Source organism: Helicoverpa zea, chromosome 4 (genome assembly GCF_022581195.2).
Source record: "Helicoverpa zea isolate HzStark_Cry1AcR chromosome 4, ilHelZeax1.1, whole genome shotgun sequence".
NCBI classification, from domain to species: Eukaryota; Metazoa; Arthropoda; class Insecta; order Lepidoptera; family Noctuidae; genus Helicoverpa; species Helicoverpa zea.
Genome location: NC_061455.1, coordinates 7,993,745 through 8,019,081, shown reverse-complemented (window position 1 = coordinate 8,019,081; position 25,337 = coordinate 7,993,745). Strand labels below are relative to the sequence as shown.

General features: G+C 36.2%; 1 protein-coding gene across 2 annotated transcripts in view; it reads left to right on the top strand.

The window, feature by feature from the left end:
• The window catches only part of LOC124629606, a 275,754-nt gene extending 250,710 nt beyond the window's left edge, over positions 1-25,044 (top strand). The window contains exons 1-2 of one of the 2 annotated variants that reach the window (XR_006984316.1): positions 23,975-24,314; positions 24,563-25,044. The gene's annotated coding sequence lies outside the window, so the exon portion shown is untranslated. Of the gene's footprint in view, positions 1-23,974; positions 24,315-24,562 lie in introns of those variants that run through there. The other variant, XM_047163094.1, reaches the window with a different exon arrangement.
• The last annotated feature ends 293 nt before the right edge of the window (positions 25,045-25,337 follow it).

Here is a 25,337-nt window from a genome sequence, read left to right as displayed (position 1 = left end):
AAAGAGGTTTGCCAACATCGTAGCTTGGGGAATCTACCGGGTACATTAGGTATTCTGTGAATCTACCCACCGAGAGACAGGCGTGAATTTACTATAGAAATACAAGTACACTCACATATATTTATGTTGTTAATGCCTTTACGTGACATTTTGTAGAGGAAGCGGCTTAAACGTTGGCGGATATCAAGTTATTATATAATTAGGTCTTATATTTTGTTGCAAGGATAGGACTAAGCGAAATATATTCAACATTCACATGCATAGGGTCATAGCTACGAGTAAGTAATCATCTTTTTTGCTGACTCAAACTGACTACTGACTTAATATTTTCTTCACTGTCTCAATCTCCATGAATGAAATGTAACTTTCAGTCAAAATACCTATACAACAAAGATCTTATAAACAACCTTCAAGTTAATACTGCCATAGTTAATTCCATGATGCGTACAACCGGATACCTCACAGAGATAAGTCTCACAAACAGAGTCAGTCAGGCAGCAAATATTGTGAAGCAGTTTTATCAAAAGTGTCGTATCAGCGGTCCTGTAATTCAATTTCCACCCTTGACGCGTTAAACACACGGTTAGTGGGCTTTACAAAAAGTTAATATGCAATACTGACACTGTGTAAGGGTTCCGAAGGGGATTGCAATATCAGCGCGATGCCTCGCTCCCCCCGACGACAAACAAGCCCGTTCTTTGCAAGTTTAATTATTTTTTCCTTTTCATTTACCTTACTTACTAAATGACATATTCAATGGAAAAGGGTTTAAAAATACCTAAAAACTTAATGTCGTAAAGTAATAAAATATTGAAGTACTGTGCCATGTTTTGTGTTATGTAGGAACTTTTGTAAGCTCTATATTTTTATATAGTCTTCATCGTCGCGTTTCCCCGGCGTTTTGCCAAATTTGCTTTACTTGGAAGAAAGAGAGCTCAATTTTTTGATCGCTCGACCGTGTAAACGTCGTCACTTTCTAACGCGAAATGCGCGGCTGATTATTTTATATTGCAATAGATACTTACATATTTTCAGAATCTGTTCAATAATCTAGTAAGTTTATAACAATATTTTGGCACTCCTCGGGAAATTAAAAGATGACCTTTCAGCCATTATAATGAGAATATACCTCACAGTAGGTAACTTATAATGGAAAAGCTGGCCGCTACATTATCCGGCCTTTAAATGTTCAAAAGCGATTTCAGTTTCCATCCAACATTTCGAACGAATAATCGCTTGTATTAAATCATTCTTATTAAGCCTACTTATCATCATAGATTGCTATATTTTCATATGCTAGTTCGATGATTTTACCGTTCACAAGGACTTAAAGATCTTTATTAATAAGTAAGCATAATTAGATTATACACTTACCTATGTACCTATTGGTTTTTTGCAAATTATTTTCTAGGAACAAGGACTCTTTCCTAGTTTCTTAGAAAAAAAGTTTTCAAGGAATGAATAAAACCTATCAAGGCCTGCTGTACGGATTCATAGCTTTTAATATTCTGGACAACATCAAAGAGAAGTCAAAATTCCATAATTTTCCTCACTCGATTTAACAAAAAGCCACCGTAGTTAAAAGTTAAAAATAGCCCATTGCTTTTTCTTTAACGACGAAATAATATTATTATGGAAGTGTGAAGCTTTACCGAGAATAGATTTACACAGCAATTAACTTCATTTTGTTTAACGAAAAGGAAAATATTTTATAAGGAGACGGAGACGATAAATATTAAATTAATCATGAATTTTCTTACCAGTTGATAATTAAACTTTTCTTAGATTCGTTAAAAGAGCGTAGGTTTATTTTGTTAAAGTGCCTACGTATTAAAAACTTGCTTTTTGCATATTGCAAGAAAATACTCAAATCATCCTCATACAGATAGTTAAAGTTCCACGCCTTTGAATGTTCACCAACCCTTTAAAAATCCTTCCACCCGTAGCCTCTACCATAACATGTCTTTATTTACAAAAACACATATCGCCTCACTTTAACCTCGTTTATAAAATAAATGGGATTTATAATGTGAATTTATAAATGGGGAGGCCTTAATGCTACATCATCATAATATATATTTTCTTTCAAGGATTCGAATAAAAAAATGAAACCGTAGCGCGCGTCATTTCGCACTCTGTTTTTATTTTATTATCTTAATTATGATTTAGATATAGGTATATACCAATGCTGCCCAGCTGTATCAAATATACTGCTGCATTCATTAGGAGATGCTGAAAGATATGGGAAGATACCTAAATTCGATAAGATGGCGTGTCGTGTAGCGGCGCATATAAAGCGTTAATCTGGTCACGGAGTACTCACTCCGATAAACTTTTGTTTTGATGACAAAAAATTGGTTTTAAACAACTGGTGCCCCTGTTCCAGCGGAGAGGACTATAAAAGCTGTTACAAAAACACGTCACGATGAATCTCTATGTTCAGGAGCGTAGCGTTCACTCAAAACAACGGTCCGCTGCACGCGTCGCGCCCGTTCCGAATTTGCAGCCTAAAAGGTTACAAAAGGCTTGAGAAAAATCCCAGTGATAAAACTGTACTCATGCACAGTAGGTATGTATTACGGTCACGCAACATTTTACGTGGGAACGAAGCCAAAAACTGACGACACTGCACTCTGTTGGACTTTTTTCCTCCACCCCAGTTAATGTATGCTCAATTTACAAACTTGGAACCTAGTTACAGTACACACGTACTGGCACGAAGTGCACATAATACAGTAAAACTAAAGCAGTACCTACCAATAGGTAGCAAAAGTTTTAATCAAAACTGAGATTTGAAAGGGATTTTGGTGTTGTGTTCATGTTGTTCACGTTTGGCGTTGAGTTTACGTAACAATATAAAAATAGAATAACATAAAATAAGTAGGTTATGTTATTCGCTTTAATTATCATCGTATAGACATGTTTAAATTTAATTTTTCGCTTAAAGCCTATAAACCTTAGCGCTGCAGTACGTTTCTACAATTTTTAAACGTTTTCACCCATATTTATTACTATATAACTGTATCCCACGGTCTTTCTTCGTGCCGTGGAAACTACTTTACATACGCGAACAAATCCAAAAGTGAAATAATTTTTCAAATCGATTCAGTAGTTTCTGAGCCCTCAGGGTACAGAGGCTCAGATGCCTACAAACAAATAAAAAACCTCTATAGAAAACAATACACATGTTGAAGTGCTATCCATACTGATACAGTAATTTCGAAATGTATTGGTTAGAAACACCGAGCCAAACAAAAGACGGAAGACAGCATTTTAAAATCTTCAGAGCTTATTTCAAAATCACACAGACATTTCCATTTTATTTGTGTAGTCTGAACTCAAAATATTTCCACGCTGACAAACACAAAATATTACGGAAGACTATGAAAGTATAGTTGAAAACAATAAAAGATTAAAACAGTGTTCGCAATACATATTTCAAAGGTTTCAAACTACTTTAACTTTTGCAGAAAGATTGAAAGGCTTTGCTTACAGACATTTCATTTCATTTCATTTTATATTATAATGCTGAAGTTTATTTTACTTTCTTACTTTTATAATTACGTTTGCGTCATGTAAATTAATTCATTCAGAGATAACAAATAAATATGGATTATGCTGTCGGAGGGAGCAAAATTGTGGTTTATTTGTGAAGCAAGTAGAACAGTTGGCGGGAAAGCAATTATGCTCACTGTCGGCCACCTATTTCAAATTGGATAGTGTTGCCGGATACTCGCCAGATATGATTACACGTTATTGAAACGTACTCAAGCGGGAATCATTTCAGTGCGTTCCAAGTATTAAAAGAATAATACCGTATGGGTAGCACCTACGTGTGTACGACCTTATTGACAGTGAATACAATCGAGGTTTTTATTCCTTCACTCTTTTTGCTGAAAATAAATACCATTTCATTAAAGTTGTCTCAAAAGGGCTTCAGCGTGTTGGCTAGACATACAAATAATATTTTCAGTGACTGATTCCCGGGGGCCCAGTAAGTGAGTTGGCGAGTCTCCACCTGCCATTTTAACATGTATTTAATACATTGTCATCGGCAGGTGCCATAGTTCCCGTAGTTTCCCCATTCCTAGTCCATTAGCATCCCATCACAATAGCCTAAGTAGTTTTCATCCATAGTTAGCAATAGTTTAGCACAGAACCGGGGATTGTCCTTGGGTACATTTCTATAGTGTATACAGGGATAATCGTCGGTTTTGTGTCACCATTTCATTAAAGTTGTCTCAAAAGGGCTTCAGCGTGTTGGCTTCGGCCCCACGTTCGCCTCCCAAAAATCCGGGACTCTATAGTCCCGAGGTCTGGAAGAGATAATAATAATAGGGCATCTGAGGCGGATGACGGGGAGTAGCGACCCCGCGGGGCTATACATCCGAGTGCTCCAGGGAGAGTATACTGTCCCCCATCTCCGGCTTGCCGGAGTGAAACATGACGGGGGATAGGTCTCCCGCCTCTTGGCTTGCCTTCATCGGCCGGTCAGAGTGGAGTCGCTAGAGCAAGGTTAGTCCTGCTCGGAGGGTAGGTGCCTCGTGGTAAGTGGCGAGTGGGCCGGTGATGCTGGACCCACAGGGAGCGCGTGATCTGCGTTTAAAGTCCGCCGAGGTATCCTCACCCTTCTCAGCCGCTCATGTCCCTGTTGCCCTCTTGTTGCTTTTCAGTGACTGATTCCCGGGGGCCCAGTAAGTGAGTTGGCGAGTCTCCACCTGCCATTTTAACATGTATTTAATACATTGTCATCGGCAGGTGCCATAGTTCCCGTAGTTTCCCCATTCCTAGTCCATTAGCATCCCATCACAATAGCCCAAGTAGTTTTCATCCATAGTTAGCAATAGTTTAGCACAGAACCGGGGATTGTCCTTGGGTACATTTCTATAGTGTATACAGGGATAATCGTCGGTTTTGTGTCACCATTTCATTAAAGTTGTCTCAAAAGGGCTTCAGCGTGTTGGCTTCGGCCCCACGTTCGCCTCCCAAAAATCCGGAACTCTATAGTCCCGAGGTCTGGTAGAGACATACAAAATAATAAATCTTTATTTGTCAGAATATTGTTACAATGGTGTTACATATTATTGAAATTGGTACATTATATTCTACCGTTTCCGGCGTACAAACATTATTTTTGAAGGAGAAAAAGAACAGAAAATGATGGCATGTTAATGACGATAGTTATCTAATATACATACAGAAGTGTCAAAATATAAGGTTAGAACTGTTATAAAAAAACTAGTGTTTTGTGTGCGACACTGGTAAAATATAAGGGTTAAATTATAATTAGTCAATAACACCGCCAAAGCCGTTCCAGGAATCTAGTTAGCTTTCACCTTTGAATACTTAGAATATTTTGTAAAATATTAAACATTATTTAGTTATAAAATATGGTATAAAGTAGGTAAGTACCTACAGACCGACCTATATAGTAAAAAGTAATTTTAATTACTAAACTTGTGTGCTGCTGGAAAATATTCGACTGAAATTCAAATGGAAGCTTCATAAAAAATTAGGTCAAAGTTGATACCTACTCAGGGCCGGTTGCTTTTAATCCTTAAAAAACCTCTAGGAAGTGTAAGCGTTGCCGTCTCTGCGGGCCGTAATAACACTAACTCTTATAAACTGGGATTATACCACTCTCCGTAACACGACTTAAATTCAAATATGCACTTGCTTAAAAATGGTGCATATTTCGAGAATATTACAACATGATAATCTCATAGTTCTAATCTTAAATATGCTTATTAAATTGGAGATGGTTTTCGGAAAATATACAGATTTTGGGAGCATAAAATGGTAGGTATGTATATTTTAACTTTTGATAGAAAATAGACTGCTCGTGCCAAAGGGTCAAAGGCACCATTTTGTCAACACAAGGAAAGGATGTTCTACAAAAGTGTTCATATGTACACTCACCAAGAGTGATCATAGAACGCTTAATTAATTCAAGGAAATTATGATTGACTTATTACGCTATATCTACCCTAAAATATGAATATTTCGATGACTTTCGTATTTCTGAAATTTCTGTTTGCTAGCTTTCCGATAATCGCTAAAGCCAATTGCTATATCTAAAACTACATGTACTATAATAAATACCTATGCTTATATCTAAAATTCAAAAAACTGTGTAAAAAAACATTAAATGTATTTTCGTGGTATTTTCTTATGTCATGTACTATTTTCCCATTACATGAATTTACCACATTAATTAAACTAGAATTAACAAATGTCTAAGAATAAACCGCTCCATTCTAGCGTTCACTTCCTTTCAAATAAATAGTTGTACAAAAATGCCTGGAATGCAATATTAAACAGATAGTAAAGTCGGGAATACGAATTTGCATAAACATGCAATTAGAGCTAGGGAAGGGACGTCCCCGCAGTGATAATATTGAAGAAGAAACCCCGGTCATTCATAATATTAACATAGACATTAGTCATGCATTTACGCAAAGCTTGACACATATTCCTGAAAGGCTGAAATGTTAATTAACTACCCTTGGTTAATGAATACCTTATAATTATTTGAAGTAACGTATTCAGACATTAGCGCCGCTCGAAGCACGTCAGTTCCTACTTCAACAAATTGACTTCCGTAGAAGTACTTCCTTCCTTTTAAGTTTTAGAACTCTGTTTTGAATTTTATGCTTCTTTTTCTTCTTGTTGAATTACGGTTTTAACTCTTTACGTGCCGTCATTACATTTTTTATATTGTATAGCTCTCAACAAAACGAAGAAAGCAGAGCATGTATTAATCGTTAAAAGATTCTAATTACGACGTGTTTTCAAGTTAAATATAAAGTTCAAACACACGATTTTCACTCGAGCACATGTTTAAATTTCGACAGTCAACGTTTAAATTCGTACTTTGATTTAACTTTTCCTGTTTTATGTAAATTCCAAGTTATTCGCCTACTTATCACCTCTCTTCGGCTTCCCCGCTCCCCCCTCCTCATTTAAGAAGAGACTCTAGAGCTTACTAGCAGTTCTGTTATCTAATATTATTAGGCGCCAGTATAACTGTATGTGGCCCGCTAAGAATAGGTCAGGCCAGCTGCGCCCGTGGGGATTGTAAGACATGACTACGGACAGCGTGCATAAATCAGGTCAGATGGCCAGCGGCGTCCATCTACATATTAATAATAGTCGAAATACTGAACTGCAATTTAATCGCTATGCAATTGTGATGTTTATCGTGTTACACAAAGCTGAAAACCTGTGTACATGCCGAATCGCATCCAATATACTTCAATTATTATCAATGATCAATATTCGGACGTCGACAATGTATGTATGTAGGTAAGAATAGTGTGCCCATTCGCCGTAATAGAAAACCCACGATATTATTACCATACCTTTAACGATTTTAGTTATCAGCACCCACACAAACAGTCATTTGTTTGTAAAACTCAGAGGAGAAAGTTCAAGGACGCGTTTGATTACTTCGTCGTATTAATTTACTACAAGTAGTTCACATTTTGAAAGCAAAAGGCATTTACGGTTTACAGCTTAGATAAGGTTTACATAAGATTGTACACGAGACAAGAAATACTGTACATAGTACAATAAATCCTGCAAGTAAGATGCAACAAAGAAAATCGTGGCCGATAAAAGGCTACGTGGTCTTGCAACCTCTAAGACTCCACTATTGTTAGACAAAACCAGTGCAAAGTGAGACGCGCATCTAAACTAACATAGTGTAGGACACCTTCAAAACGATTTGCTAAAAGTGCCTTGCAAAGATTGGATACTTAAAGCTGGGGAGCGGACTCAGGGTTGCTTTTTGATGGCGTACATAATTCTGGAACCACACTGACTTTCGTTTGCAGTATAAACATGCAATAAGGTGTAGGTTTAGAGCTCAATTTCAGATTAGTATTAAACTTTTAATATTCTATGCGAAAGTTTATATTAAAATTAATCTTAACTTACTCTAAAGGTCATAACATATTGTTAGTTTTCCGTGCTTGCATAATATTACGTAGAAACATTGTAACATATCTAAAATCGTGTGTGGTATCTAGGTACTTGCTACCCACTCGATATTTCGTTCATTTACTCAAATAACCACTCTTTCGATGTGTAGGTGGACGTTCACCCACTTAGAATAAACAAGAAATATTTTTCTGAGTTAAGTTTCTAAGTAATAAGAGGCTTTCATAATTACAAATTGAATTTACTTACTTTTGGAAAAATTAAAAGCACAAATAATTCTGAATAAGTTCTGCAATTTTCTACAAGGTATAATATAAAACTGAATAGGTACTGTTGTATTTCCAGAGCGGAACGCTCTTAAAATCGAAACTACATAATATTGAGCAGCACTACAACCCCAAACCACCCCGAGGGACTTATTTGCAACAATCTGTGTTCACAAATAATATTACGAGAGCTGCTTTGTGTTATATTAACTTTAGATTTATTGAAACGTCTATGAATATTTTTGTTTGTTTACCATCACATTTACTTACTGTGGTTAGTAAACAATTTGTTAAAAAACAAATTACAAAAATAAACCATCGCAGGTAGCAAAATAGTAAATGAAATAGAATATTATCAGACAGTCAAAAAAAAATACTTTCTCGTCAAAGTACCACCCAATGAAAATAAATATGTAAACCATTAAGCGATACTCCGATATAGAATAGTTTCTTCATGTTTTCGACCTTGATAACGTGATCTTAACACTACATAAGTAAATACTGTCATGAGTTCAGGAGTTCATGTTTCTATTATCATATTTCCCATTACAATAAAGTATTGAAGTTGCTACTCATGTATATTAATATGCTGACGTAACCACCAACCAATTTTGAATTGTCCCTTACCCTCTAAACATAAGTATAGCATGTTCACATAAGCAACCATACGGATGCGGTTTAGTTTTATCCGGTTCATATATCTAGAAATTTATGTAAGCAACATGAAACAAATACCGTGTATCGAACGAGTGACATCGAAAGCGGCTGACCACTCATCCTCGACGATAGAGACGATCAGCCGCCACGAAATAGACCAATAGAGTCCATTCCCGTAATGTAAAAGGGCAATGAACGTAACAATATCGTAAAAGCGATGTAGTCAGGTCACAAACGGTGGGGGACACGTGAACGCACGAATTTTCGTCATAATTCCGAGGAGTTAACGGGCTCCCGGGAATCACTTTCATTTTCACTTAGCGCCACCGACTGCTCCATAACCATTAAATCCTCTTGTTTACTACTGCTCTTGGTCGGTTCAAAGGCACTGCCCCCGCCCCTTATCTAACTTATTCACAGAGCAAACTAAACAATAAACAGAAACGTACCCATTTTAGTAGGTACAGTCATCTCCAAACAAGATACAATTTTAAATCGCCGCCTGCACGAATTTTAAGCTTGGTATAAATTAAATATTCAAATTCAAAAGTACGAGACTCAAATTCCTTTTGTTATCGTTCTTCTTGCGCCTGTTTATTTATATTCTGTGCTGAAATGAAAAATAGAGCACTTGTTACATAAGTTTGTGTGATGAGCTTGTCTGTGCCACTGCTCAGCATTTTATTTTGTCTACAATCCTTTATGTTGTGTGAATAATGTACAGGTGCAGTACATGCTCCCTTAATTTTCTACACATTTGATCTAAATTATGGTGTTCCATTTTCAAAGTCTAGTTCTCTGTTTGAAATCGAAAAAGATATCAAAATAATTATTAAAGTAATGCTTTTAAACACTTTTTTCGATTTCAATAATTGATTTAAAACTTACAAAATAAACTTATACTACATACACTGAAATCACTTCAGGATTTCACAGAGTATCACGAAAGTGAAACTGAGCGGCAAAGTTTTTTAAGGTTCAATATAATGACCTACTTTCTTATATTTCAGCTAAATTAGCGCAATTCCAATCTAACCCCACATGCAAATCTTTCAGTGAATCAGAATCATGAAGAAATGGTCATCAGAACCAGAGCTGTAGTGAGTATCTAGCTACCCAATTTTAAAGTACATAAAATTAGTCTTTATTTGCATCTCACTAAAGGTTTCATTCCTTTTATGTTTCAGTACACAAATAGTTTCTAGCTATATATGTAAATGTGCAGACATATGATAGAACTTTATTTTCGTTCTCATTTCCCTCACTGCTGTTCGCGTCGGGACTTCAAAGCAATGTTCACCAGTAATATGTTGCGTTTTAAGATAGCCCCAATGCACCAGCAAAACATTTTATGTATGTGTAATCTTAGATACTACTTTCAGCATTGAAAATCGCGCTGTTGATCAATAGTGCAGGTAAAGCTAATTAGCCTACACTTTGTAACATTTGGCTGATAGAAAAAGTATTTTTATTTTCTGTCGAATGCTAGCAAAAGCTGACATAAATATTTGCAAACAAATGATCTTTGTCTTAAAAAAAGGAAGACTACAAATCCCCTTAGCTTTTTTCGATGTTTTAAGAAATATCTCTCAATCTATTGCAAACATCTAAACTACGAAACCTTACCTTTATAAAGTGACTCTGAGAGAGCCTAAACGCTATAAAATCAATCATTTCGACAGGCTTAACTAGCAATTTGGTCCAATGAATAGCTAATCCGTCCCAGTAGTAAGATTAACATCTGAAAGTATATCGATAACCCTGTCACGTCAAAAGTGTTACTGTCCTAAAGGGGAGCATAAATAAGTACCTTGTCGACTGGACACTTCCCCTGAGGTCTGAACTTTAGAGGGTTAGGTTGGTTAACTCATTAAAAACTGGTTAACTGCGAGGTCGTAGATGAAAGCGATGTTCGACGCTAACCGTTCGATACTAGAAATTATTTTGCGACACACAGTAAACACTATACATCATGCTGTAATAGAATCTAATACCTAGTGCTGGCGTACTTGGTGCTCCTTTTAACATTTTAGACAAGGGACTTTTTACCATCTCAGAAAAATTTCACTGTTATTTTTTAACTTAAAAATGTACATGTACCCAAATCCACTATGGAAATTATCAAAATCACTTTTGTTAGCGGGTGTAGTAATAATGTAAGTAAATTATTAATTATGAAATAGTACATGTGTCAAATCAATTTCTATACATGATTACTGACCTGGACATAATATGCCACGAACGTTTATATAACATCCGCAAATGATGCAACTCTATGTGCCTCGCTTGCTCACTTTTCACACTTGTATTTTTAATTCGTGGCTAACGCGTTAATTAAGCATTTAGTTTGTGAAAGTTGGGCGCGCAAATTGTTTAGTTGTTGGTGTTTTTACTGCACACGTTTAGCCGAAGTTGGACATTCGGTGGGATGCTATAAACTAAATTATTCACAGTAATTTGGTCTGCTGTGACACGAATACACATAAAACGGTATTCTTATCTCATCCGAAATATCGGGCACGTACCAAAGTCATAATTCCACGATGAAGTACCGCATGGGCAGGGAGCGCGCCCTTTGCAGTGGTGAGAGTGGTGATTCACTGTTACGATTACCCGCATATACCGGAAACTCTGGCCCGTTTTTTTTCTTTAGGAAACAATGTAACAGCACCACCTGAGAACCGAAACGGGAGAAAACAAAAAAGCCCATTACGCAGAATCTACCTGCACAGTGTACACACATACATACACGGTTACAACTCCCCTTATGAGGTAAACGTGGATTGATATTACACAAAATATTTATGTAACTTCGCTTTACGTAACATAGTTTAGCTAAATGGTGGTCTGATACGAAAATTATAAATGAAACATTGGACTTTTTACGTTTTATTTTTTTATTCCACGACGTACTTATCAAATCACTATTGCTATTGCCGTAGCCTACTATTTCACGCTGTTTTGCCTAAGATTTATCGTCTTGTTAATGTAAACGTATTCAAAGCAAAGTAATCGCATCCCGGCAAACGTCTTCTAAACTGAAAAGTTGGCGTTGCTCACATTACTGACGTTTAATATTGTAGAATGTATACCTCATGCAATTTTCAGGGTTGCAGACGCGAGATGGAACTTTGGGTTAAGTAAAAGCTTAAAGTAGTAGAGCTATTATCAAGGTATATTGAAGTATCAAAGATTTAGACTTTTTTATCTGAGGTGATCAGAAATCTTGCCCTCAAGGCACTTTTGATTTAAAAAAATCATTAGTTTAATAACAACAGATAAGTAACAGATAAGAACAGTAACAGATAATAACAGATAACTTATAGAATATCAACTGCCAGTTTCTATCCCGTAGCCTGACCTCAGTATTGCCTGTTTACCCATCGTGTAAATCAAAGCAGTTTAACACAATATCACGTGTTGTGTTAAACATGTGAACCTTACTTTGTAAATTAATATATGTAGATAAAGCAATATTCCAGGAACAATTGCAGATACCGAATACTACGTAATGCATGGCTCATTAGACAAGTAGATTCCGAAAACACAGAAGCTGAAGCTATAGAATATATACACAGAAAATATTCTCGCGAAAAGAGCTTCATAAAAGACATGTTCACCGCCAAATTCAATATAAAAGTGGCCTGAATTCCTTTCGGATTATATCGTTTGCACTAAAGTGTTTATGACGTCATAGTTTGTCGTCCAACTTCGATCGAGACGAGTCGAGTGAGCATCACCTTTGATCGCTCTCTTGATAAGACTCCAGCTGCCACCTGATGCATACCAATAGAAAATAGCAATCTAGACTACTCGGATGCTTATTATAAGTTTTGTATGGAATTTTACAGCTTCGACAAGTTTGTTCTTTGAAGCAATTGTTAAACTTATCTTAATTACACATTTAAATAAATCTTAATAATGTACAGAATCAAAATATTGCTAAAGACTGTAAACCCATGTTATGTTGTATCTATTAACATTAATTTTTACTTTCATACGTAAAATGCTTTCAGGCGCGTTTAGTAACATTAATACGAATGAATCATAGTCATATATGTATTCTGTTGACCGTGTAGGTAGACCGGTTACCTATCAGCATAAGTAAACAAAATCCTTCTCTTTCGAACTAAACTTAATTTGATGTATAAGCTTCTTTATGAAGACCCTCCAAGTATTCTTGCTTAATTTGGAAGCGCCATAAACCTTTATGCTATCATTTGCAACACGATACGATATAAGGTAAACGCGGGTGAAGTCGTCATGCCCCAATAGTCGTCAATTAATCTAAAAACATTTTTTTTTTTTTTCTACTGAACTTAAAATGGGCCGGTTTGTATGTAAACATATTGTTGATATTATATTGCACAATTGAAATAACAATACGGGGTTTTAACAGTCACGGCTTCTAAGATATGTTATTTTAAACGTGTGTGCCCTAACAAAATCGTTTTTTCGTGAAGTTCAGCTGTCAAAAGTGAAACTCAGCACGTGGTTTTGTGTTTTGATTTACATAAATCCAGTGGGTTCTGTGGTATGTTTCTTTGTTTAATTAGATAGTTAAGTTTATTTGCTAACGATGTAATATGCAATTTGGAATACTTTTAACATAGAAGATATATTTTTTTAATGTGACATCTATTGGTACTTTAAAACTCCGATTTGACCCAAAACCCGTCAATTTTACAATTATTATGACGACTACTGGGACATGCTCAAAAGTTGCACCTAAACTCGTCATAATGAGGATATTTTGTGTTTTACAGTACAAAATGCAAATAAACAGCGAATATCGGGACTTTTACAAAATTGTTAACTGTCTAGAACAAACATATTTAAGATTTAGACTAAATTTGTTCATAAAACTGAGTTTCTTTTAAGCTTTTTCTTAGGGGTAAATTTTACTCTGCTGGTTCTAGATACACGTACAACGTACACAGTCATGTTATTCAATTCAATTCATATGTTTCTTAATGGTTAAATCCCCTGTTTTCTATAAGTATGCACTTTCTACGAGTGTTTTTTTAGGTATATATTGGCCGCTGTAGGCTTCCGCCATTCGATTAAGATCTAATGCTTTGGGTACAAGTAACTCTAGCACTAGCCTTTGTTTCTACTGCGCTTGGATTACAATTTGTGGCAAGCAAAAATTTACTGTTCTTATAGTTATCGGCACGAATCTTGAGCTCTGACCTTCGCCTGTGAAGAAGTAATTTATTGGGTCCCTTTTGTGGTATGAAGTGAGGCGCGGGGTAAAGCGGTGATTGGCCCGCAGTGCATCGCGTCATAGCCGTCACTCGGGATTGGTCCTTTGCTAATAAATCACTTCTGCGCAGATGTAGGTCAGAGCTCAAGATTCGTGCCGATAACTATACACTATGCTTTTTGTTCGAAATAACTGCATGTCGTCACGCGTATTGTACCGCGTCTCCCTAACGTCCCTAACTAGTTTTGACGCAAAAAATATTAAAATCAGTTTTAAAACTAAGATGACATAGCTTCCATCGCTGTCACTTCTTTGCCTGTCGTATTCGATATTGATGGGTAAAGAGTAATCTTAAGTAAGATTTTTTTATTTAAAATTGTATGTATTTAGTGATTGCATGATCGTAATTTTAATAGCAGATCATGACTGAAAGAAACTACAAGCAAGAGGGCCTTTGAAAATTCATAAAAGCTGTAAATCAAGGGGCCACACACAACATCAGATGCAGCAAGAAAATTTAAAACGCCCTTTTGAGACAACTTTAATGAAAAGGTGACACAAAACCGACGATTATCCCTGTATAAAATATACTATAGAAATGAACCCAAGGGCAATCCCCGGTTCTGCGCTAAACTATTTAATTGCTAGGTAACTGTGGAGGAAAACTACTTGGGCTATTGCGTTTTGATGTTAGTGGATTAGGATATAGGAAACTATAGGAACTATGGCACCTGGAAAAATATTCGTGGTGGCCTGGTGGGCAAAGAATCAACCTCTCAAGTATGAGGGCGCGGGTTCGATTCCAGGTCAGGCAAGTACCAATGCAACTTTTCTAAGTTTGTATGTACCTATGACACCAATGACTGTGTTTCGGATGGCACGTTAAACTGTAGTTCCCGGCTGTCATTGAACATCCTTGGCAGTCGTTACGGGTAGTCAGAAGCCAGTAAGTCTGACACCAGTCTAACCATGGGGTATCGGGTTGCCCGGGTAACTGGGTTGAGGAGGTCAGATAGGCAGTCGCTTCTTGTAAGGCACTGGTACTCAGCTGAATTCGGTTAGACTGGAAGTCAACCCCAACATAGTTGGGAAAAAAGGCTCGAAGGATGATGGTGATGAGGAACTTTTGCACTTGCCGGTGACAATGGCTGGGCCCCCGGGAATCAGTCACTGAATAGCAACCTGAGGGCAATAGGGACATGGGCGGCTGAAGGGTGAGGATACCTCGGCGGACTTTAAACGCAGAGCACGCGCTCCCTGTGGGTCCAGCATCACCGGCCTACTCGCCACTTACCACGAGGCACCTACTCTCCGAGCAGGGCTGCTAACCTTGCTCTAGCGACTCCACTCTGGTCGGCCAATGAGGCAAGCCAAGAGGCGGGAGACCTATCCCTCGTCATGCTTCACTCCGGCAGGCCGGAGATGGGGGACAGTATACTCTCCCTGGAGCACTCGGTATACATAGCCTCGCGGGGTCGCTACTCCCCGTCATCCACCTCAGATGCCCTGCGGGGCTTATTAGATATTATTATTATTGGGTTTGAACGCTTAGTTGTACCTAATCATAAATTTTTTTTGATTGATACCTTTAAGACAGTTTGAACTATCTATAGAGATTTTTGCAAATCGTACTAAGCATGTGCTAAGCAGTTCAGAAGTTTTGATGAATGACAACCTTACCTGCATATTTATGAATGTTAGTAATTATTTCGCGGAAAGCTATATAAATGAATGTGGCTTTTATTTTTTGTGAAAACTAATTATTTTATTTTACAATTTAAATATTTTAATAGTAATTTATTTTACTCGTGCTACAATGCACATGACTGCATGGTTATTATGATTAAGAAATACAACATATATTTTATAGACTGATTTTGTGACTGCGTTTGATGGATAGGAATATAAATTAAAATGCAACTATGTATCTGTTTTATTGAATACCTGCTCTTCTAACAGATTATGACCTGCTATTCTAAATAGGGATTTGGTCTTTTATCTATCTACTAACTAATGTTTCAAAGGTACAAGTATGCTTAACAAATTCAAGCACAAAAAAATGTACTTAACTTGAACTTTATGTTCAAGAGCAGAGAGTTCACATTAGCATTAAAAGTTGACGAGTACTGGGAATATTTGACGAGTATCCGTACAAATCAGACGACTATTGGTATAAATCGCCCTTTTTTTACTTTTGCCTTAATAAGTATATAAACCCATTAAAATTATTAAAAAAACATTAGTTACTTAGAATAACGAATAAATACTCTATCACGTCATGCAAAAATTTTCATTTTCTATTGAATATTTAACACACAGTAGCGCTTCAAAGTCAGTGATTTCCGAAATCCGACGAGTATTGGTACGTTTACCTTATGGCCTACGAAGAACGACTTCAGCAAGATTTTCATATTCACATATTTAAAATTCATATCTAAGAAGTATAGGTAGAAGAACAATGTCTGGGTATAAAGTGTCCATAAATTAAAACGTTCTCGAGGGGCGAGTCTCAGTTTCCTGTCTCGGTATAAATAATTGGCGAACGATGAAATTTATTACGCAGACAAATTTTGACAAATCTGTGGGCCGAGTGCCTGAAAAAATCTTTGATCAATAACAATCATTTATTTCCGAAGTTTTGGTCCTTTGCTTTACTAAGCACTTCGGTTTGTGTTACAAATATTTTCCATTTAACATGTGTATATTGCATGTATGTTTTGCACTAGAATAAGACATTTCAAGCAACAAAATTACCTCCGTGTGGCAATATAAGTAGTTAGGTAATACATTCCCAACATAGGCACAAAAATACAAAAACCCTTGAAGTGATATAAATAATCTCATTCTTAAAATAAAAACGGCGACATTAGGCAGCTTATTTTATAACCTACTTGTATTCATACTAACTTCTCACTAGTTCTCACCCACCAACTTTTGAAATCACAAATAATTACGACGATTCGCGTATAAATATAGCATTTCACGTAGATACATCACTTACGCCTGTTACCTGCTATTTTTCCGCAATTTGCCAACTCAAGACATTTGACACTAACGACCTCCAACTACCTGAATACGAGATAGTTCTCATTTACTGAAACAACGGAGCGTAAAACTGATATCTCTATGATTTATATTTGGCACCGTCGTAAATTAATAACTTGGAGACATCATTACGATGTTTTGGTCGTTTATTTAACGAAGCGTTTTTCGAGCATTATTATTAGATTTTGGGTGACAAGGATTGTCTTTTTTTTTAATTTAACTCTGTTTTCTTCCAAGACTACGTTGACACGAAATATTTTTATAAATACTAGAAGTGCTCGTTAAAATTTATAAGAAAGCTCTTTTTTTGTAAGTTTTTAACATGCAATATAAAATTCTGACATTTAATAAATCAGTCACAAAATCCTGCTCACATTCTGAACTGAAAGCTCACGACAAGTAACGATGAAGAAAACTGAAAAAGATAAAGCGCTGCAATCATAAAAGTCAGTTCTAAGATCAAGTTTTTACATTTGCTAATAAAAGCTTAAGTTGCAAATATTCTTTGTTCGTTTACTAACTACTGGTCCGATTTGAAAAATATTTTCGGTGTTAGAGCCGCAAGTGTTTGGCAGAAACTAGTAGATGAAAAGTTCATGGATTAATAATATTTTTATTTACATTTTATAGTGCCAGAATGATCAATCCAGATTAACCTTATAAATAAATACAAACATAGTTAGGTTTCAGTTAATTCATTAGTCTTACCGAGAACCACTGTGAACTGTATTGTGAACCTGGTATAAGTAGGAGCTCAATTCTGCAAGGTTATTAGCTAAAAAGTACAACGTCATAAATACATAGCTCTTTATATAGTGTACAATTAAAGTTTTCCTGATCTTGCGGAACTTCGCTTCGATGCACTCAATATACATATAAATAGGGCAATTTGTAAATGACCCATAAAAATCGACTTATAGAGCTTCTAAATCCAATGAGGTCAAACAACACGACACATGGAAGCGCCGGCAACGCAACCAAAGCGTCTACACTCAAAGACTGATTGCGGTAGTCGAGCCCTTAATGAAAACCGGCACGTATTTTGTTTATTTTGCCATTCTATTAATTAGGGACCTTGTTTACTGTTTCAATACGACAAGTCTTAAATAAGCTTCGCACGAATGAACTTTTATCAGTTTAATTTATTTATGTATCCGCGCAGAAAGTAAATTGCTTCGCCAACAAATTTTCTACGTACACGCACAAAACATCTCATTTTCTGGTTCAGAATTTACTTATATAAAAATTAAATCATTTATCTGAAACATAAATTGCGGACGCAAATTAATCTGAGCAAAATGCTTGATCCATAGAAAAATATTAAGTGAGCCGAGGGAAATAATTTTCTTGGGAGTATAAATTAAATCAAGTACCTTGATGGTAAAGTGCGAGCCAAGTGCTTATAAAAACAGTGGAGAACTGCTGACTGGGTAACTCTTACTTTTCGTTGTAAGTATACAAAAAAAAATCAACCCTTTTATGAAACGGACCTTGTTCTACCTGTATGAATGTCTAAACCAGTAGTGTATTATGTGTACGCACAGTGCCCGGTTTTAACCCTATTATACATTACGAAATAAAATAAGCATTTTTCGCTTTGCATAAAATGGCAAGGACGCACGAGGAAACAATGAAACATTATTTAAAAGTACGTGAGGTATAGAAATATAAAAATGGTAAGAACAATGATGAACTCAATGGAATGGCTTCTCATGTAATTACTTCGATCCTAAAAAGATCTCAAATTCATCACATGTAGGCCGGGTACAAATGAGGCCAGTTTACGAGTTTATTTGTTTTATATTGCGCCTCGAACGCAATTTCCTCAAGTAGTTATCCTATTTTTCCGCTCAATAGACAATGGAAACAGACCTGTAGATGGGCCGTAACCATCAAACAATGATTGATATATTATAGAGAGGTTGGTTTTATCTTGGCAAACATAAATCATTTTAGGCTCATTTAATGTCACAGTGAGTTCTTACCAATGTGATAGGCGGTTCTATGTTGATTGATAACACTACAAAATGCTTCAAACAGTAAATATCATGAACTGTCAACTTCTTGTTGATCTCTTAACACGATAATCTCATTGCTCATTTGCTTAAATGCATCGATCTCAGGAACACATGTACCTACACCAATTTGAAACATATTTAATTGTTAGATCACCCACGTATCGATGGAGTTCCTTTCAACCATCCCTAGTGATTAGTCTGATATAGTAATTAATCGCTAATATCATGGTGACTACAACGAACATTTTTATTGTTAGCCTACTGGGGCTATTTATGTAAGCACATACTATTTTCAGTATCCCGACATTCGTTAAGTCTAGATGTTCATGTTTGTTAATTCCACTCATCAGTCAGATTTCATTCGTACAAGGAACACGCTAGGATTCCTTTTAAGCGTTTATTTATGTCTACATTACTTACTGCTAACTGAGATTCCTGCGAATCCACCTACGTATGTAGGTACACTTTGTAGAACTTATAAGTTAACAGCTACCTATATTTATGGTTGTTACATAATTTTGAAGTTGTTTGTATAATTTTGTTGTTATGTAAAACATGGGATGTAGGATAGGTATTACCTAACCTGAACCCCAAAAACTACTGTATCTACCGCTACAGTTACAGTCATCACAAATCTTTCACTTTACATGTGGCATGTATTGAAATAACATTTAAAGTGATTTAAAGAGAAAAGATTTGTTTTCAAACCTGAAATTCCATTGAAAATGAACGTATTTTTCATTCGTTTTACCTTAACCTTATTTTCTGTTATGTGCTCGCGTCAACGTACTAACGCTGAAAACGAATCAAAGGATACGTCAGCCGGTACGATAGAAGTACTTTTAATTTTATTATAAGGTTTCACTTTGCACGTGCTCCGGGAAATGTCCTGGCGGAATCGGATGTGAACCAAAATTGTGGGAAAACGTCGTGGTTGTCAGATTGATGCATGAGTTCGTGTTTTTCTTTGTGCTCGTACCATCAATCTTACAGATCTATTAACGTCGTCTTTAGCGCTCCTCCTAATTATCCGAGCAAGCTCTCTAAAATCCCCGGAGCTTATATGGAGCAAGGATACACAACATCATATTAAATTGTTTTCTTAATCGTTTAAACAATCCCATTGAAAACTAACTAGATTTCTAATGAAAAAGAAAGTTGTTACGCAATTTGTCCCCAAACGTATTCTTACTATTTTGATATATTTTCCTTGCAAATTAAAAGATTGATTGAATAAAAGTGAAATCTGGAATCTAATTTTGGAATTACTTTTATCATTGCTATCGTATCCATTCAGTATTTACTGAGTAGAAAACTCATTTCTTATTATTCCCTATTTTTAGAAAATAATGCATAACTAAGGCAGGTACTAGGCATTTTACACAAACGCGTGTTACTTTGTAATAGTGGAATAGCTGGGTGAGTGGTTTAGTGGGCAGCATTATTTTGAGTATAGGCGATAATTCAGCGCGTGCCATGTGAGTAACGCTAGTCATAACCGTTTTTCTCTTCAGACGCATAACATTTTAGAAGGATTTATCTACATTTTGTAGCAGTGTTTACGTAGCATTATATATTCTCTCTGCATGTACAGGGAACTCTAATGTAACATTTGTGGGATAAGAAGAATCCATTTTGTGAAACCCTAAAATCTTCGTTGCAATTGCGGGGGTTTGTCGCGCAAACAGGCAATAAATGCTGGCAGAATAAGCCAAGCTAGGATCGTTGCGGTACCTACTGTCGATATTGTTGTGTGGGCTTTAAACAATGTGTTTTACTTTAAATAAAAACATTCGTTGAATTGTAGCTACATGCACGAACATTTACATCGTATAAATGCTCTTAGAAAGTGTAAAAAGAAAAGGCTGTTGCCGTTCCGCGAAATTGACTACGAGAGCTTTCTTGTGAAGTAATCTGGAAATATTCCCAAGAAAAATAAAGTATCAGACAGGCATCTGAGTATCGCATTAAGCCACATCTACCCATCTCCCTACACGGAGTATAGACCAGAGACGAAAACAAAGAGATAATTGTCGTTCCTTTAAGTGATGTATCGTGTCAAATATGTGGTAGAAAAAGGCGTCTTTTATATAGACATATTGCGTGAGCGCTCACTGTGAAGCATATAACCGATAGATAAGATCCTTCTAATGACAAGTGAGGCAGTACTCTTGCGTAGCTCTGCTGATAAGTTTATAGGGGACATAAACACTAACATTCGTTCTTATGTGATACAGTTAACAAGTCTCCATACTATCTAAACCTTTTTCCTCTCGGAGATCTCTCAAGGCTCTAATAAATTAAATTAAACAATTCAGTATCCTTATCTGAGAGAGAAATAGTGCCTGTAATATTCCAACTTAATGTCACTCTTAAGATTATATCACAGCTTAAGCCCCTTTGTGCTGGCTACTTTAGCAACCGCGTAACTTAAATCACTACAATTAGGTTACAAAACAAATCTGAGACAAAACTCGGCTTGGCTCCGAACAGAGCAACCGAAATGAGCATAAGAAGAAGGAAGTCATTAATAAAGCATCATGAATATTCTCTTCATCCGAATGTTTACCGGGCTATTGTTCGAATGCTTCGCTATAAATACTCTTCCCGAGGCACGCTATTGTAAAAAAAAGTTGCCTCATCAGGTTACTTTCTTAAACAAAGTTATAATTAGGTAAGACACATAATTAATTCGATACACAAGCTTCTAACAACTTACAATTATAATAATATAGGTAAAAAATAATTGATTCAACTATTTCAGCACAATAAATAAAAAAGAAAATAGTTCAATGAAAAGTATGAACGTTTGGGCGTTTGCCAATACTTGCGAGACAATTCATTTGTTTTCGTCGAAGTATGCTCGTTTTGAACAAAACATTGTAATCGCTTCGCTAAATAGAACCTTTAACTTTAGCGAGTATTCAACACCAGAGCTAATTGACCGAAAACAATTTATCATAATGTTTTAGTACAAACTTAATACCTATTTATTAAGCTATTCAGTTCTGAACCTAAGTATGAAATATGTAAGAATACAATGTATTGTAAGAAGAGATAAGACGTAGTGCTGACGCATGGCCGTGGCATACGGGGCGGGGTTTGTTATTGCGTATTGTTGTGTAATAGCGATCGTCTTTGTGCAACCATTTAATTTACTCGAAATTAATTTGTTTATTAAATCTGATATCAGTACGTTATTCATCAACAAATCCAGCGTGCGCCCTGCTTAGCAATTAATTAGCAACCTATTCATACAGATTTTTGGCTTTCTAGTTTAATCACTTATTAAGTTAAAACCAACATCAATGAGCTAACTCATTAATAACATTTAGTCATTATTGTAAAATAGATTAAAGATAAAACTGTTGCAGAAGTAGCTTAGCTGCAATCTATATACCCGTGAGGATTCTATAATTTCCATAAAGACAATTCCTGTTAAGGAAGGCTTAGCATTATTTTAAATAAAAAATATATTACCGTACGAAAACATTGCAAAAAGGGATTATGGAGAAGGCCCACTAATTATTTTGCCTTTGGAGGAAAATTCGTAGCATCCACTGAAGGAATTTTCCATCGCCTGATTCAAAGTAGCTTTACAGTGGTGCGGTCCACCAGCACATAATTCATGGCGCTCAGTGAAATATAATGCGGATGTTCTCATAATGTACGACGCGCAACTTAATCCGGCCGCGACTTTTTCCGCCACAGTTATTTATACAAATGGCCACCAGCGTAATGATCTCACTAGAACGCTCGTTGCGAACCGTTTTCGCCACTTTACTCACTACTTAGTCTTGTGTAACAGTGCCGCTTTTATAAAACTACAAGAAAACTGTGTACCTATTTGTCACTGGTGAGAAGTAGAGCCTTGTTACTCTTCGTGTTTATAATATTTTTTTAACCATAAATAAAACGGTTATTTTGTTATTTTGTAGGGTTATTTCAATTACTTATGAGGTAAATAAACATTAAAATTCGTTAACATGCTGGGCTAAATACCTATCATGAAAATTAGTGTAATGTAATCAAATCTGATTATTTTAATCACCCTAATGTCCTAGATTATCATAAAAGGCTATGAAATGATATGTATTTATATGCATATAGAATAGAGAGCAATTAACAATACTCTATTTGTAACCAAATAATATAATGGATAACTAAAATGCTCTAACATGTGTTGTATAATTTTTATTGTATCATTTGAACCCAGAAATAAAACTAGGTCCAACCAAGCAGGCCATTGGAAAATTGAGTAGGCCTACTACATTCGTTAAATAGCACTGGATAATAACTGTTTCCCGCGGTTTCACTCGTTCCTTAGTAAAAACTGCCCGTACCTGGATAAAATGTAGCCTATGTTACTCGGGGATAATGTAGCCTCCCAACCGTGAAAGAATTTGTCCATCTTATTTAGGTACTCCGCTATATACTTCCTCATGTAATTCCTTATCTACCTACTCCTTTATTTACTATTATTAAGTATATATAATAATAATTATTATTATTAATTAACATACTTACTTCAAAAGTACGCTATTAGGTTTAGTAGGTAAGATGTATTCTTTGTTACACAGTTTTACAGTGTTTTTTTATAGTAGAAATATAAACAGTATACCAGCATCATCAGTTATTAATATTAAGGAGAAGTTACGTTTCATTTTATTTACATAAAAAGCAACCCGCGATCAATACAATACACATAAATATGTCATAGGAAACTTATTCCTAAAGAGTGGGACTCCATAAAACGTTTTGACCTATTTCGGCTATTGAAACTTGTCCACCACAAAATACCTTCATGTATGTTAAATAATAAAAGGCTGGGGGTACCGGACATGGCGGCCTCAGTAACTCATACACAGTTCCGGCGTAAAAACGACACTGCCGGACAGAACGGGCGACGATAGCGCAGTTATATGTGTGTGCCCCGCCTTATTTACAACTAGTCCGCTTCCGAGGTTTCACTCCAAGCCAAGTCTGCACACTTTACTATCATCAAGCCTTTCAGTAAACTAAATAATCAAAAGAACTTCGTGTACTGCACAAGAACTTCCACAATCTCGACTTTTTGCGATTAGTATTGGATGTTTTCCAAATGTGCTTTTCACAACTTAGCTTGCTACGGTTTCATAGAGACACTTATGCGCGATTTCTTGTCGAGTCTCTGATACCTAAGTAAGTGTATTCCGATTTTGTTATATCTATTCAAGTTGATCTGAATGATTATGATTGATATGAAACATGCGCATACCTTCTCATCTTAAACATAACTCATCTTCTGAGAAATCGGCTAATTTACGACTGCATTATTTATTCAAGAAAGCAAAACTTTATTCAAACTTTTATTAAATCACACGTTCTTATTCAATTTTACACAAAGTCTTTTTTTATTTCGCGTAAGTTTTCGTGTGAATTTATTACAGGTGAGCACTTAGAATAAGAATATGTGGGTGCTGGCTGTGTCACCGGAACACGTTCAGGTCATCACACGGTCGACGGCGTTCATTGCAGGAGCACGCCTCGACACGGCATGCGTGACCCCGCATCAACATTTTCTCAAGTGCTCCTGAAAATCTCGAGGAATAGTTCTACGTATACACGGCCCGGCAATCACTTACGTGGTTATATCGCCGACGGAATCGTGCATGCCATACCAAATACTAGATCCCATATAAAAGTATCTTTGCTAAACGTGCAATGAGCAATAGAGTATTGGATAACCTTCCTAGATACAGCATTTCGTATTTATTGCAATTGTGACAATTATCAAAAGAATTTGTCTCTCGATTGTTTTGATCTCTCCTGTGGTCGAAAAGATGTATTTCCTCACCCTGAATGCAGCATTGCCAAACCGATTGCGATAATCGGTTTAGCCATTTTGAAATAAAAATGATATATATTCTCACTTTTGCATTTTTACTACCCCTTATTCTAAAAAGTATAATACGTTACGCTTTTTTGTACCCACTAATGTAACCAAAACAGATTAGCAAAACTACTGCACGAGCTAGGTGTTTCAGCAAAGCTCGGCGCCGGGAGAATCATTCCCAGCTTAATTACGTATTTGACGCGAAGAGTGTTAGCTCTGACGCGGATGCAACCACTGCCATTGCCAGATGTACGTTACTTGAACACATTTCATATAAAACGTCACGTCACATAAATACTACAACAAAGTATCCGTATATCTTATCTAAA